Consider the following 17,249-nt stretch of genomic DNA (forward strand, 5'->3'; position numbering starts at 1 on the left):
CAGAAAATTCAGCTATTAGCATTTGCCTTAACATTTAGCACTTGTTATGGTTCTTTAGTATCATGAAGTTGAGTTAACCCTTTCATGTCAAGTGGTTGGTAGTACTGACTACCTCTTCTGGAAATGCAGGGTCATTTCCTTATGTGCTATGAAATTAAGCACTAATTTCTTGCCCATTGTGTTTTGTGCATCAAAGAAAATGGGTGTATTAACATTTTGTTTGTTATCAAATTAATACTCTTACTACAGCTGAGATTTGCCGAACTATTAAATCATGTCTTTATGCATCAAACTTGTTTATTTAAGACAGAGCAACCATTTACATTACACAGAAATTCAGAAGTCTCAATTTCAAGACTTAGTATAAGAGATGTACTGTTTGTATGCAGTGAATAATTGTTTAGTCACACTGACCACCAGGCCCAATATATAATTTGGAACAGCACTATATTTATTAACTCCAATCCAGTCTGCTCCAACCTTGCTCCAGTCACCTCTTCCTTTACACTGGGGAACCAGCACTCCACATAGCAGCTCAACAATACTGCCACCTGATGTCTATTCACTAAACCACACAAAAATCCAGTATGGCTGCCCTCAGCCAAATGATAAAAATGCTTGGTCTCTCTCTCTTGTTTTGTCTCTCTCTCTCTTCAACTGAAGATAAAACTGAAGGTCTATAAAAGTCATGGCCAAGGCCAATTCATTGATACGAAATAAAATCTTGCTTATTTCATGAATAAACATCGTGGCTAAAAACTTCTTACAACCTACAGTGCTCGACAAAAGTTTAGGCTGGTTGAGCGGGGGCGGATTAAACTTTGTCTAAAAAAAGAATGGCATAGATGAAGGCAATTTAATTTAGTCACTGCATCCTTCCAATTTCCTACTTACCTTACAAGGATGCAGTCAGTGTTGGCTTGGCCACTGTAGCGAGAGAATTTTGTTAGAGTTCTGATTTTTTTTTTTTTTTTTTTTTTTTTGGGGGGGGGGGGGGGTGTGTTTGTGGCCTTATTATGGGGGAAGCGAGGCAGTTATCATCTGACATTATTGTCCAGATTATTGCTCTCAAGAAGGCCAGTAAGCAAGCAAACTAAGGAAATAGCCGACCAACTTATAATAAGCGATCATGTTGTGAGGCGTTACGTTGCTAGGGGGAGGGAGGAAGAGTGTGATTCCATACCAACCAAAAAAGAGTGGTTTGATAGGCCTCGTAAGACTGCTAGGCATCCTGATAACATTGTTAACCCCTTCCATATGGTGACACCTACATAGGCATCATGAGGAGCAAGTGGGTACGCGAGGATGCCGATGTTGGCGTCTTGATTATATTTATTGTAGTTGTACCTGCGTGACCCCCATACTCTGTAAACTGGCTTCATCATGTTTTCTATGGTTATCAAAATTCACGGGTGAAAGAGAAAACGATTAATACAGCGGCGACTTTATTTTTTATAATGCGAGCATTATGACGCAACTTCGCACATCTGGCAGCTAATGCTGCCCGTGAGATTTTGGCCCGGAGTGAAGGGGTTAAGAGAGACCTAGAGAAGAGTCCTCATATTTCAGCCTGTAAAATTAAGGAAAATAATAGTGGTCTGTTCAGTGAAGTGTCTGTACGTACTGTTAGCCGAAGTGTTCATGAGTTTGGTTACACAAGACACCGTCCTGTCAAGAAACTAATTCTCACCCATGTGCAGAAGGTTCATAGGGTCGCTTATGCTCTAAAATATCTTCAGTGGGATGGTGCTGACTGGCTGGACTTGCTTTGGTCTGATGAAGCAATGTTCAGTGACTGAGGGGAGGGGTGGTAACATGTATCGGAAGCATGGCAGTGACCCTCTTGACCCACGCTACCTTTGTGATGATGATGATGATATGGTTTAACGTCACAAACTCCCCCCTATCGGAAGGCTAGGACGGTGCCCCTCACAGAGGGCTTTGTAGCGTGGAATTTAATGAACCATGCCCTTGATTCAACTTCGCTGGTGGCAGGATTCGAACTGCCATCCCCTCGACCTTCGCCGCAAGTAACAACGCCCTAACCCGCTCAGCTACCTTTGTGGAACCATGAAACACCCCAGTTCATTAATGGTATGGGGTTGTTTCTCAGGCAGGGGCTTGGGGAGGCTTGTTGTGTTGCCTGCCAACATTAAAATCAACCATTACATTTATTATGAGCTGCTAAATGAACATCTGGAGGAGTGCTTTGAGTTAACTGGCGCAAGCATGTTTCAACAGAATAGTGCCCCCTGCCACACTGCCAAATCTGTTATAACCTGGCTTAAAGACTGTGAGATTAAGTTCATTGAGGATTGGCCTGGAAACAGTCCAGATTTAAACCCAATTGAGAATCTTTGGCAGGTGGTTAAACACGGGTTACAAGGAAAGGACGTCAGCACTCTCCCCAAGCTGGAGAAGGAAATTAGGGCTTGTTGGTATGCTAAACCTACCCAGAAGCTACATGATCTTGTTATGTCCATGCCATGATCCCTTCAAGCCAAGTGCAGAGCATTCAAGTTTTGTCACACAATATCCAAGCCAGAAACTGACTCAAGAGGAGACAAGGAGCTACTAGTGACAGATGGCACTGCAGGATTGAAACTAAATACTAATTGGTTTTTGCTAAAGCTAGAATTAGTCGCCAATGCATTATGGACTGACACCACTCAAGCCAAGGCAACAGCAATATCACACTTCATATCCTCACTTTTAGCACTGTGTCACCAGTTATAGCATTCAATCGTTCACACGTGGCATTGCTCCATGTATTTTCTACAGCAGTGGTTAAAATTTTAACACCAAACAGATTGCCAAGCTCTCTCATATCACTATTATTAAATTCAAGTCCATTGTCAGAGAGAAGTTTCTTCAGAGCACCAAACAATGAAATCCAATTTCTGAATACACTGCCAACCACTGTTGTAGCAGACTTGTGGTGATGGCTGATGCCACACAATATCTTGTAGCAAGATCTACTATGACAAGAAACAGATGTTGCTGTACCTGTTTCAGATCCATTGCAATTACTTCATTAAATCTCTCTGCTATCTGTACACTAACAGCTGGTCTAGGTTTTGGGCATTTATACTTTATACACACTTCACAATTTTCAGTAACACTTCTAATCTGTTTCTCCATGTCCCTCTCCAATATTTCAACATTTTGCAGCATCCCTCTTAATCTCTCTACACCCAACTGGACAGCCAAATTGACAATGAAGTTTTAAAGCAGTTTACTGCTATCTGGTGAAGCCAGCAACACATTCTGGATCCCTGGATCCCTAGTCCTAACCACAAGAACAGTGGCAACATGGTAGTATGCTACTTTCAACTTCACCCATCTATTCATAATCTTCACTGAATCCTTACCAAAATCAAGAACCATTTTCCCTTTTTTCATTGACTGCTTACTAATCAGAAGTGGAAGATTACACTCAACAACATCGGTTGACAGCTCCGATCTCACACCTCCAATCCAACATGGAAATATTATACACTTATTGGATCTATAGGTTAAACTATCACCAAATGTAAATGTACAGCTAGATTTTTCTTCTCTTACCATGGCCAACTCTTCATCACACATGTTGTTCAAGTAATTATCCAACCACTGTTGATCACTAACTGTAGTTGAACAACTGGTATCCAAAATACCACAATTTTGAGACTCCTTAACCAAACACATATTCTTCGAGTGTTTGATATTTTCAGCACTGGTCTATCCAACAAATAATGCCATTTGTATCATATGTTCCTTACTATTACCACCAGTATCTTGTTCACCAATACCCCTAAATGACACCTCATTATTCTCATACAAATGTGGGCAATATCGAGCCCAGTGGTAATGTGAATCACATATCACACATCATGAAACTTGGCCATAACAACCCTTAGTACTGAGTCTTCAATTAGTCCCTTGATCACTCAAATCAACTTGTGTCGACATTGCTGCCCCTCTTCCTCTTCTTCGAAATCTGCATCTCTGTGATGATCTATGTGGTCTCTGTCCATAGGTGGCATAATAGACCTCTTTATTATGGCCACAAAAAACAGGTTCAGCTTTAATGCTTGAGGGGGACACTGCAATGCCCACATCTGACTCCTGAGTTGAGTGCACATTCAAATGCTGACATCACAATCTGAGTCTCACACTTAGCCAAATTGCTTGAAGCAAGAAGCATAAAAGCCATCACAAAGTCCAGTAGTGTCATTCCCTCTTGTGCAAACTTAAAGTACAGTGATACCTTGAGATACGAAATTAATTTGTTCCGTGACCACCATCGTATGTCAAAAAAATTGTATCTCAAAACAATTATTCCCATTTGAATTACCCGGTAATGGAAATGGAATTAATGCGTTCCAGTGATATGAAATTACCCCAAAACAAACTTAAACTGCACAAAACAAGCACAATTTATAGATAAATACATGAGTAATAACACACAGTTATGAAATAATAAATAACTGATAAATGTTATTTATCATATCATATCACAGAGACAGGTGATAGTAGCAAATGGAGGTGTGAGCCAGGAGGAGGAGGGGGGGAGAGAGGCCAACAAGAGCTAGCATACAACACACACACACGCACAGTGGGTAATGATAAACACACAATTAAACATTATAAACACACACATATTAATACAAATGAAGTGAAAATAATTAAGATTTTTTTCTTTTTTTGGCAGGGGGAGCTTTTCAATTTAATTTTTTATCATCACTTTCACATCTGGCCCTTTTGGCCTCACCTTCATTACCTTCACTACCTGGTTGCTTTAAGAGAAAATGATAAAGAGTGGTCTGTATCCACCTCTTTTTTAATATGTTGTGAAAGTGTGAAAGGCATGTATCATTAAATAAGGCACTTGCTCTCCCTGTAGACAATTTCTTAAGGTGCTTTTCCTCTACAAAATCAGACACTTCTTGCCACTTGGCAAGGATATCATGAATTTCATATGAAGTAAGCACCTCCTGCTCGACCTTCTCCTCACTGCCGAGTTCCAGCATCACCTCTGAGTAGGTCATCTCCTGTAACTCCTTCAGCTCCTCTGTCGTGAGTTCTTTAGCATGCTCCTCAACAAGATCAGCAACATCTGCCTCGTCTACCTCCAGCCCCATGGAATGACCAATGGACACGATCTCCTCCTCAACAGGTGGTTCTGGTGGCTGTTCGAATCCCTCAAAGTCTTGCTCTGCAACAACACCAGGCCGAGTTCAAGGTTCTCCTGGTAACCCCTTGCCAGGAAAGATCTATGAGTCTTAGATAATGATGTTGTAATGGTCTTTCCAAAATTCACGTAATGTTAGGTTGGTGTTTTCGCTAACTTCGAAGCAACGTTTGAAGAGCTGCTTTGTGAACAGTTTCTTAAAATTAGAGATGACTTGTTGGTCCATGGGCTGGAGGATAGACATTGTATTTGTGGGCAGATACACAACGTTTATGAATTTGAATTCATGTAAGATGTCATCCTCAAGGCCTGGAGGATGACCAGGAGCATTATCCAAGAGAAGGAGGCACTTAAGTGGGAGACCGTTCTTCTTTAAGTATTTCTTGACAGCAGGGCCAAAAACTAAGTTCATCCACTCTATTAAAAACTGACGGGTCACCCATGCCTTACTATTTGTTCACCACATAACTTATAATTTGTCTTTCAAAACTTTATGAACTTTAAAGGCCCTGGGGTTTTCAGAGTGGTAGGCAATTAACAGCTTAACTTTACAGTTGCCACTAGCATTAGTGCAAAGGGCAAGAGTAAGCCTATCTTTCATAGGCTTGTGGCCGGGTAGGCTCTTTTCTTCTGTGGTGATAAATATGCGCCTAGGCATTTTTTTCCAAAACTGTCCAGTTTCATCGCAGTTGAAAACTTACTGCAGTATAATTACAAAGTAATGTCGTAACACATTAGTAATTTTTCAACAAAAACCCCACAGTATGTATCCTAAGACGTGAGGGTCCATTAAACTTCTCCCAGCAGCCAGGTTCTACATCATTTACTATCAGTCTATTTGTTTATATACCAACATACAGTAACAAAAATGTCATGTACGCCATTAGAAAAAAAGTATCTAGTTGCATTGCTTCTGACCCAAGGCAGTGGGTGTGATACAGGGATGACCTGTCATCCCTGGGGAGCTAAGATGAGAGGGAGGAAAGGGTGGTGAATAGGATTGGGTATGTGCCTTTTGATTTAGCTACCTCCCATGTAAAGGGGAAAAAGCCCTTGATATATAGACACCATTAGAATAGTTGAATTGTATATGGTGTAATTGTATCTTTTAGAATTTATGTATTTATTGGAATTTAAGAGAGACATAAAGAAGCTTAAATGTGCTTGAAATAAAATATCTGAGAACGGGGCCCTCACATTGGGGGGGGCGGGGGTCATATGCCCTGGGGCAGCACATTTAGGGGGGTGGCAGTTCTAATCTGGACATGCCACCCACAAGGCTGACAAAATAATTATAAAAAAAATTAGCAAACCAAACATAAAGAACTTAAATACTGCAGAATGGAGAACTAAGGGTAATAACAGAATGGACTAAAACTACCCGTTTATGACACCTGCACCTGGGAACCAAAATTCTTCCAAAAGAAAATAACAAATAAGAAAATTCTTCCAATATGAAAATGTCAGGAACACAATTCTATGCCAAAATTCTGAACAACACGCTCCCTTCACACTACATCTCACAAGTACAACAGATTACAACAATAAAACTCCACCAATACCATACTACTTAAATATCTACAACCTACCACCCAAATCACATAAAACATCCACACATTCACACCCAGATAACAAATCAACCCTTTCAAGACCACAAAATTCAATTCTGTAACAACTACCCCCCTGATATAAGTCATATAGAGAAAACTCCCACACCAGACAAGAATCCCACTAACACAACTATGCTCTGGACATCATCTACCATTAAGAAAACCAACACAAAATAGGCCTGGCTACAGACCCAAATTGCCCCAGATGTAATCACCACGCAAAAGACACAGAACACCTCATACAACTATGCCCCACACTGACAATACGCAGACAACAACAAAATATCTTCACTCTGTTGATGGATTCTTGAAGGCTGCAGGTCTTCTGCAAGAGAGACCTAGGGCAACAGATTGAAACATTAGGTTATTTTTCAGGAGCATGAAAAGTACATAACTACATGAGGGAGGCAGGTATTGTATTTATGTATTGCACTTTGGGGATTAAAAAATGTAATGAAAAATAGACAGTTGCGAATGGATGACAAGGGGAGATAGCATGAAGGAATGATTGTGCCAACAGCACTGTATGCACACATTAAGCAACCTTACTAGACAATCCACGATAACTGCTTCTCCCTTCAGGCACTCCTGGTGGCACTGATCTAATCCAGGTACCAGCTTTTATCACTTTCAATATTCTTTGTATTTTTTCTAATAGCCCTATCATTTTCTTCTCCCCTCAGTCATTTTTCTAGTACCTCCCATTGCTACAATCAGCTAATCCCAAACCTCTTCCAAATTCAACAATTCATGCTTACTCATCTTCCCCTTACAGCCTTCAAATCCATTAATATCTGACCATCTGCACCTTTAATATTTTCCTCTGTACCTGACTCACCCCCATCCTCCCTCCCTCTTTTCACTGCCTTCCAAAACATCTTTTTATTCTTTTCAAAATTCTGTCAAACTCTATTTTACATCTACTCTTTTGTCTCCCTCACCTTGCATTTTGTTTCACCTCTCTTCTTTCCATACCTTTCATATGCTTCCCTAGTTCTACTTTGCAACCAATCTGTATAAGCTCGCTTCTTCTGTTCCACCACTGCCTTTACCTTTTCATCCCACCATTAGCTACCTCTCCTTATGCTCCCCATCCATCTTGTCCTTCACACCATCTTTACTCACTTTATTACTATTTCTGCCTTGACCCATTCTTTTTCTAATCCAATTTCCCCCTATCCCTCACCACCTCCCACACTTCCCTCAGCTTTTGGTATTTTTCTCTTTATTCTTCACATTGAAACTATTTACCCCCGGCATATATCCACTTCCCTCTTTTTTCCTCCTCCTCCACTTTTCCTCCACTCTCAATTCCCTTTCTACCAGATACTGATGTAATAATGCCCACCTTTATTCCCTGAAAACATTAGCATTCAGAACTTGGCCAAGCATTTATTTGGGTACAACTACATAGTTCATGCATGAATAATCATCTGCATAGAAAAGACCATTCATGAATTACAAAAAAGGAAATTGGGAAGAATACTCAGAGAATATAAAGAACATATACTAGTTCCATCCTTAGGTAGGGTAGTAGATGATATAGTGGTGACCATTCAGAAAGCAAGCAAAAGACACATTCGAAGAGGCTAGAGAGAAAATATTACCGAACTACACATGAGATAGCCACCCTCAAAAAAAAAAAAAAAAAAAAAGAGAGAAAGAGAGAAATTGGAAAGCAAACAAGATCTAACAGAATAAGAAAAAGGAAAACTACAATTAAACAAAGACATCTCTATAATAGAGAAAAATAGGAGAACAAATGAATGTAATCAATGGGAAAACAACAAAAAGTATGGAGAACTACAAGTCATAAAAAATTTAGAATTAAATCCCCCATCCACCACCCATAAAACAGTTGGAGCAACCCAACTGTCACCAAAATCGTAATGCAAATTATCAACAAACACTTCTCCAAAATAAGTTTAAAACCCACTGCTTCAGAAAATATAAAAAACTGCTTTTTCTAACAAGGATGTGGAAAGGGTAATAAAGATAGTGAAAAGCTCCTATGCTGGAGGCCCACATAAGATTTCAAACATCCATCTAAAGCACCTCAGCCCAAATGCAATGAATAGGTGATATCTTCAACCACTCCTGGTTGTTCAAAAGAATTCCAACTACCTGAAAAAAAAAACATTATACCTGTATTGAAACTAAACAAACTACCTGAATAACCTGTATCCTACAGACCAATCTCACTACTATTCACGATGTCCAAGCCAATGGAAAGATTAGTAGGAAAGAGCAACACAACTAAACAATCTACTCCAAAATAACATGGATTCAAAGATTATACACTAGCATGCTGTTTAAAAACATCTCCCAACAAATGCTGGTGTATTTACCTAGTTGTATCTTACAGGAAGGGGGGCTACACTCATGATGTCCCACCTTTGTATCTTGCAGTGTCTAGTTCGCTCTTAAATTTGTGTATGATTTTTGGACACACTTGTTTTGTCCACACTGTTCCAAGTATCCACTACTCTGTGTGGAGAATTGTTTTTCTTCAGATCTCTTTTATAACTATCCTTTTTGAGTTTCTTTCCATGTCCTCTTGTGTTTCTCTTGTCCCAATTTAGTAAGTCCTCTCTGTCAAGTATTTCCATGCCTTTCATGATTCTATAGATGGTCTGTAGGTCTCTCTCTCTTCTTTGTTCTGAAGTCGGTAATTTCAATTTAGCCAGTCTCTCTTCATATGACAAGTTTGAAAGTGTTGGGCCATCTTCATGGTTGCTCTCTGAATTCTTTCAATTTTCTTTATATTCTTTTTGGTACTGGGTGACCATAATGTCGAAGTATACTCCAGTCTAGGTCTTGTTAATGTGACTAATATTTTTTTAATAATTTCTTTTTTCAAGTAAGTAAATGCCACTTTTATTGATCTTAGCAAGTTTAGGAATCTCTGACAATTTTGTTTATTTGTTTATCAGAAGACAAGTCATTTGAGATAATTACTCCCAGATCAGATCCCACTTTCTTTACCTCCTTAGTTCCAATTGTATATTGTCCTGATTTTTTTTTCTTTTTTTTTATCCATTATGCTACATACATACATACATATAACAAGGCTTTTTCCCCCTTACAAGGGAGGTAGCCAAAAAGGAAAAGGCATAAAATCATTCCCACCCATTCCATCCCTGAAAACACTCCACACCCCTCCACCCTCCCTCTTATCTTAGCACCTCCTGGATGATAGGTCATCCCTGCACCTTGTCCACTGCCCTGGGTCAGAAGCATTCTTGCAAGACACAGCACATCCACAGCAAGGCCGCTTCATTAAATCGGCGACCTCCCTCTCCGTTCCCCCATGCATAAAAGGAGAAGACGGGGAGAAACCCTTCGGGCTGTGTCAAATTTTTCTCACACATACTACCTCACCCCCCATCCCCCAGCCCATTCCACCTCATGCATCACAACATCATCCATATACAACCATTCTCCATTCACCCCTGTCTTCTGTCCTCTCCCGTCCTTCCTCAACAGACATTCCCCTCTTCCCCAAAGCCCCCTTCACCCCATCCATCCACCTCATCCTAGTACGTCCCCTCATGTTCATTCCCTCCACATCTGCCTTCCATACCTCTTTTACTAGTCTTTCTTCACTCATTCTTTCCATGTGTCCAAACCATCCTAATACTCTTTCATCAACCCTATCTTCCAACTCCCTTTCCACCCCCATTCTTCTCCTCACCTCCTCATTTCTCACTCTATCTAGCCTAGTAACCCCCATCATACTTCTCAGACACCTCATCTCAAACACATTCAAACTCCTTCTCTCTTCCTCTCTTATGTTCCATGTTTCTGCCCCATACAGTGCTGTTGGCACAATCACTCCTTCATACAGTCTCCTCTTAGCATCCATTCCCAAATGTCTATTCCTCATTACACTCTTCAATCCACCAAGGCATTTACTCGCTTCTCTCAATCTACATTCTACCTCCATCTTCACTCCACCTTTTCCTGCCACATTTGCACCCAAGTATCTAAAACTATCCACTTCCTCCAGTCGCTCCCCCTTAATGCTCACTTCCAGATATAAGAAAGATTAAGAGAATACACTGCACCAATCAAACTGGTTCTCAACCTGACAGATGATCAGTGGTGGGATTCAGCCAGTTCTTACCGGTTCATATAAACCTGTTCTTAGAATTTAATGAACTCCACAAACTAGTTTTTAAAACTTGGCTTATACAGTACAGGCTATAATACATCCTAACTCCTATATTATATAATTTCATATTGCAAACTCATGAACCATAATATTATATAGTCTCCTCCATGATAATGTAATGGTGCTTTAACCACTATTTTAAATAATTGTTAAATTTGGAAAATGCTGTGTGTGGCAGCCCAAAGATCAATGTTTAGGCCTATATTGGACCAACCTCACATGCTATTAGTGAGAGAACCTGTTGTTAAAAAATTTTACTCCCACCACTGCGGATGAACCATATGAGGAGAGACTAAATGCACTGGATCTGCCCTCATTGAAATACTGAGGAGAAAAAGGTGACTTGATTACAGTATTCAGATCACTAAGGTGGATAGACTATATTGGCAGAGGAGATCTCATGATTAGGGATTGGAGGGCTTCAAGAGATCATGAAAACAAATTGAGGAAGACAAAATGTTTAAAGGATGTAAAGAAATACAGTTATCCATACAGATGCATAAACACTTGGAATAGCTTAGAAGTCAATATAGCCCAAATTGGAACAATTCATAAATTCAAATCAAAGTATAATAACTGAAGAAAAGGGTATAAACCAAGTTGGAACCATACATGAATCTGAAGCTAGGTATGATAATTGGAGATTATAGGTGTCATGTGCAAGGCCTTGTATTTGAGTTGGTACATCGAATCATAAGCTGTGATTCAAGTAGTTCCTGCAATCCAAGTCCTAGAGTAACACTTAGCCTCTTATGATCACTTTTTACCTCACCGAATAAGGAAACCATGGAGTGTACTCACTCAATTTAACACATGAATCTAATTCAATATTCCTTGTACTTACAATTAAGTTGATGTGAACATAGTGTGAGTGCAGTAATCAGGACTCAAAAGTGCCTGTGCATCTTTTTTATGCTACAGCCATACAACACCAGTGCCATGGCACAGGTGCCAATGTATGCCAATGTAACCTATCCTATTTCTATTTACCCAGCTCCACACAATTTACCTGTATCTTTATTTTTGTGTGAAGAGGGCTTACAATATAGTCACTAATACTTATTTAAAACATGTAAGTGATGGGGCATGGAAGTGAGGGTCATACTTCGATTCTTCATTTTGATTTACGTGCCTTCTGACCTCTGCTGACAGGAGGCCCCGATTTTGTATTCCTCCGCTGCCAGCTTCCAAATCTTCCACATCATCTGTGTGTGTGATGCCCGCATCCATTGTGTAACATGTCATGTAACATGACGTCTGTTGTGTAACATGTCATGTAACATGATGTCTGTTGTGTAACAAGACATAGGCATGACCCCATAAGTATTGCTCTTTCCCTGTATACAATAATTAGGTAAATATACACATAAATTACTAATGGAAATAAGAGTGGCATTTTGTTATATGGAAGAGGATGTGATGAAATCAATTGAAAGTCTGATCTGCCCTGCAGCAGTGGTGTAGTCACTACATAAAAAGAAAAATACAGAGCAATCTCAGTTCATGAAGCACATCCCAGAGTATGAACAACTTTGATAATATATGTCACACACAAGGGGAACTGGAAACAAAGCAGACAGAAAAAAACGAGAAAGGAAAAAATTAAAGTTAGCCTATACCAACATAGATGGAATGATTTCAGGACTGAAGGAATTAAATGATTATCTGGCATTAGAAACTAAATCAAAAAGTACTCTACCACCAAATACTGTGGGACAAAGTCTATATAACTGTTGGATGAAGAATAGAAAGGAAAAACAAGTTGGGGGAGTATTACTTTTGACTAGGAAAGACTTAAATGTGACAAAGATAACAGAAGGAAAAAACAATGTAGAATCAATTATGAATAAAATTGAAAGCAATTACATGAAAAGTAGAAAATTTGTAGTAGTGTATGTGCCCCCCAAAACACAGTCCTGGACAGAAAGCGATCATTCCAAACTGTTGGAAGATACAAAATATGAACGAACTAATATACTGAAAGAAAGAGGAAATATAGTAATTATGGGTGATTCTAATTCAAAGAAAATATGTTGGGAAGAAATGACAGTGAAGGGTGGAGAAGACTTCTGGGGCAACGTACTTCTCGATATGACCATTGAATACACAATGACTCAGTGGATAAAGGAAAATACCAGATACAGAAACAATGAGGAACCATCAAGACTGGATTTAATACATTACAACCTGAAATTGTGGACAAAATTGATTACAAAACTCTAATAGGAAAGAGTGACCATGTACTAATAGAATATGAACTAAAAGAGCAAATGGACTTATGAAGAAATGAGAAACATAGATTAGGAAGACTAATGTACAATAAAACGAATTTTCAGAAACTTTTCATAATGCAAACTGGGAAAAATTCCTAAATGAACAACAAGGATGGAAGAGAAATGGAATATACTAAAAGAAAATTATAATGAGGGAATAAACAAATATGTACCACAACAAAAGCAAGAAAGAGTATACATAAAAAGCTGGTATAACAAAAAATGTAATGAAGCTAAGGATAAAAGAGTCAAAGCTTGGAAAAAAAATTGAAAAAAAGACAAAAAAATATGAACAAATGGCAAACATACATCAAACTAAAAAAATGTAAAAATACACAGAGATGAAAAGAGAAACTATGAAAGAGAAATAATAGAAAAATGCAAGGAACAACTTAAACTACTTTACAGCTATGCAAATGGTAAACTAAAAAATAAACAAGAAATAGAAAAGCTGTGCCAGGGTATGAATATACAGAAGAACTAGCAATGGCAAAAATTAAGAGCAATCATTTCAAATCAGTATTCACAATTGAGAACTCACCTGACTGTGAGGGAATAGAGAGACAGAAATCCCCACCAATGAAGGAAATAACTGTAACAGAAGGAAATCAGTGACCAAATAAAAAACCTAGATGTCAGAAAATCACATAGTCCAGATGGAATTGCAAATTGCATACTGAAACAATGCATAGAGGAGTTAACAGATAAAATATACAATATAATTAAATACTCGCTCAAAAAAGGAAAGGTACCATGGGACTGGAAAAAGGCAAATATTGTACCAATATATAAAGGAGGAAACAAGGATAATCCAACCAACTACAGACTGGTCTCCCTAACAAGCACAGTAGCAAAAATGTGTGAGTTATCAAAAGTAGATGGGTTAAACATCTGGAAGAAAAGACTATAATGAATCCAAATCAATTTGGATTTAGACAAGGAAGATCATGTACAACAAACCTGATCTGCTTCTATTCGAGACTAATAGAAATAATACAAGAGAGGGATGGATGGGCAGACTGTGCCTTTCTAGACCTATAAAAAGCATTTGATAAGGTACTACACAAGAAACTAATAAGAAAAATAGAATCAATAAGTGGCATCAGGAAAATTATTGAAATGGATAGAAGACTTCCTGACTGGGAGAAAAATGAGGGTAGTAATTTGAGACAAATACTCGGATGGGAAAAAATGATAAGTGGTGTCCTGCAAGGTTTGGTACTGGCTCCAATCATGTTTGCCATATATATAAATGAAATAGATGAAGGAGTAAAGTGTCATATGAATTTCTTCACAGATGACACAAAAATACTAAGGAAAGTAAAAACAGATGAGGATTGTGAATCATTACAGTTAGACCTGGACAAAATCTGGAAATGGACTCAAAAATGGGAAGTGAACTTCAATATTAAGAAATGTAGTATAATGGAGTTTGGAAAAAGTAAAAACAGAATATCAAGAAATTATAAAATTGGTGAAGTAGTTAAAAAAGTGAACTCGGAAAGAGACCTTGGAGTAATAATCAGCAAAGACATGACACCGGACAAACATATCAGTAAAATAGTCAGAGAAACCTTTAACCTATTAAAGTCAGTGAAAGTGGCATTTGACTACTTGGATGAGGAAATTATTAAAAAAAATATTAGTTACACTAATAAGACCAAAACTAGAGTACGCAGCAACACTATGGACTCCCAGAACTAAAAAGAATATAAAGAAATTAGAAAGAATACAAAGACCAATGACAAAGCTGGTGCCAAATCTTTCCAAATTAACAAAGAACAAAGATTGTCCAAATTGGAATTACCAACTCTGGAACAAAGAAGAGAAAAAGATTTGCTGACTATCTTTAGAATCATGAAAAGAATGAAAATCCTAGGTAGGAATGATTTACTAAAATGAGACAATAAAAAACAATAGGACATGAAAAAAAAAATTAAAAAGGATAACTATAGAAGAGATCTGAAAAAAAAAATAGCTTCCCACACAGAGCACTGGATACATGGAATAATTTAGATAAAGAAACAGTGTGTGCAAACACTATTCAAGATTTTATGAAAAAACTTCATGCTGAAAGATACAAAGACGGGTCACCACAAGCATAGCTCCATTCCCATATAATACAACTAGGTAAATACAAGAAGGCAAAGCTGAAGCAGTCCATCTAAAAAGTAGAACTAAAGGGCAGAATAAAAGAGACATCATGGTGGCAAATAACCCCCCCCCCCACACACACACACACAAAGACAAGAATTTGGAATGAAGCTCAATATCAATAAATGTTATTGGACACAACTCATTTCCTAAAGAAAACTATTGAACAATAAAACAATTTAGTCCTTAATGGAGTAAGGTCAACTGGGAAGAATGGGAAGCAAGTGGCAAGGCAGATTCCTGCGGAAATATCCTGTTAAGTATACATACATTCATATACCAAGGCTTTTTCCCCCCTTACAAGGGAGGTAGCCAAAAAGGAAAAGGCATAAAATCATTCCCACCCATTCCATCCCTGAAAACACTCCACACCCCTCCACCCTCCCTCTTATCTTAGCACCTCCTGAATGACGGGTCATCCCTGCACCTTGTCCACTGCCCTGGGTCAGAAGCAGTGTCGCAAGACACAGCACATCCATAGCAAGGCCGCTTCATTAAATCGGCACCCCCCTCTCCGTCCCCCCCATGCATAAAAGACGGGGAGAAATCCCTTCGGGCTGTGTCAAAATTTGCTCACACATACTACCCCATCCCCCTGCCCATTCCACCTCATGCATCACAACATCCTCCATATACAACCATTCTCCATTCACCCCTGTCTTCTGTCCTCTCCTGTCCTTCCTCAATAGACATTCCCCTCTTCCCCAAAGCCCCCTTCACCCCTCCATCCACCTCATCCTAGGACGTCCCCTCATGTTCACTCCCTCCACATCTGCCTTCCATACCTCTTTTACTAGTCTTTCTTCACTCATTCTTTCCATGTGTCCAAACCATCCTAATACTCTTTCATCAACCCTATCTTCCAACTCCCTTTCCACCCCTGTTCTCCTCCTCACCTCCTCATTTCTCACTCTATCTAGCCTAGTAACCCCCATCATGTTAAGTATAGCAATAGAAAATACAATGACCCAGTGAGTAAAGGAAGTTACTCAGGTTAGACAAGATGACATTCCCACAAAATTAGATCTGCTACTAACCAAATAGCTAGACATCATCAGCTCCTTAAACTCCCTTTGCCCCGTAGGACAAAGTGACCATTTAACAATTGAATTTCAGCAGGAGTATGAAGAAATAGAGCCAATGAATGAATCACACAGGCAAAGGAGACTCAGTGTTGTGAAGGCAGATTACTTGAGTTTGAAGAAATTCTTTGAAAAAGTACACTGGAAAGAATTCATAAATACTAAGAGGAAATGGGAAACCTTCCTTGACATTTACAACCTGGGAATGAACAAAGATGTGCCAAAAGTCAGTGGAAGTAAGAAGCAAAAATAGGACTGGTGCAAAAAAAAAAAGGTGAGAGATTGCAAAAAAGCCAGGAACATAGCTTGGGGAAAATGGAGAAAGAGAAGAAATAAAACAAATGAAGCTTACAAACAAGTAAGAAATGACTATACAAGAATCTGCAGGGAGGAAGAAAGTAATTTTGAAAGAGGCATTGCAGATAAATGCAAAGATGAACAAAAACTGCTTTATAGGTAAATGAGTGAGACACAAGAAATCACCAAACTGATAGAGGGTAGTGAGGTCTTGAGGAGGCCTCAGCTCAGGCTGAAATGATTTATGAATTTTTCTAATCTGTCTTCACAGAGGAGCAATTTTTTGGTGGAAAGCAAGGGGAGCAAGAATTCAAGTTTAGAAGATATAAATGCAGAAGTAAGAGAAGTACTCAATCTTTCAGGATCATTGGATGTGACAAAAACATCAGGACCTGGCAGGATCTCAAACTGGATACTTAAAGAATGTAAGGAAGAACTGGTGGACAAGATGGCTTATTGTATGTTCATTAAAAGAAAGTATAGTGA

The sequence above is a fragment of the Oratosquilla oratoria genome, chromosome 13 (genome assembly GCF_046742065.1).
Source record: "Oratosquilla oratoria isolate Oo_2021 chromosome 13, ASM4674206v1, whole genome shotgun sequence".
NCBI classification, from domain to species: domain Eukaryota; kingdom Metazoa; phylum Arthropoda; class Malacostraca; order Stomatopoda; family Squillidae; genus Oratosquilla; species Oratosquilla oratoria.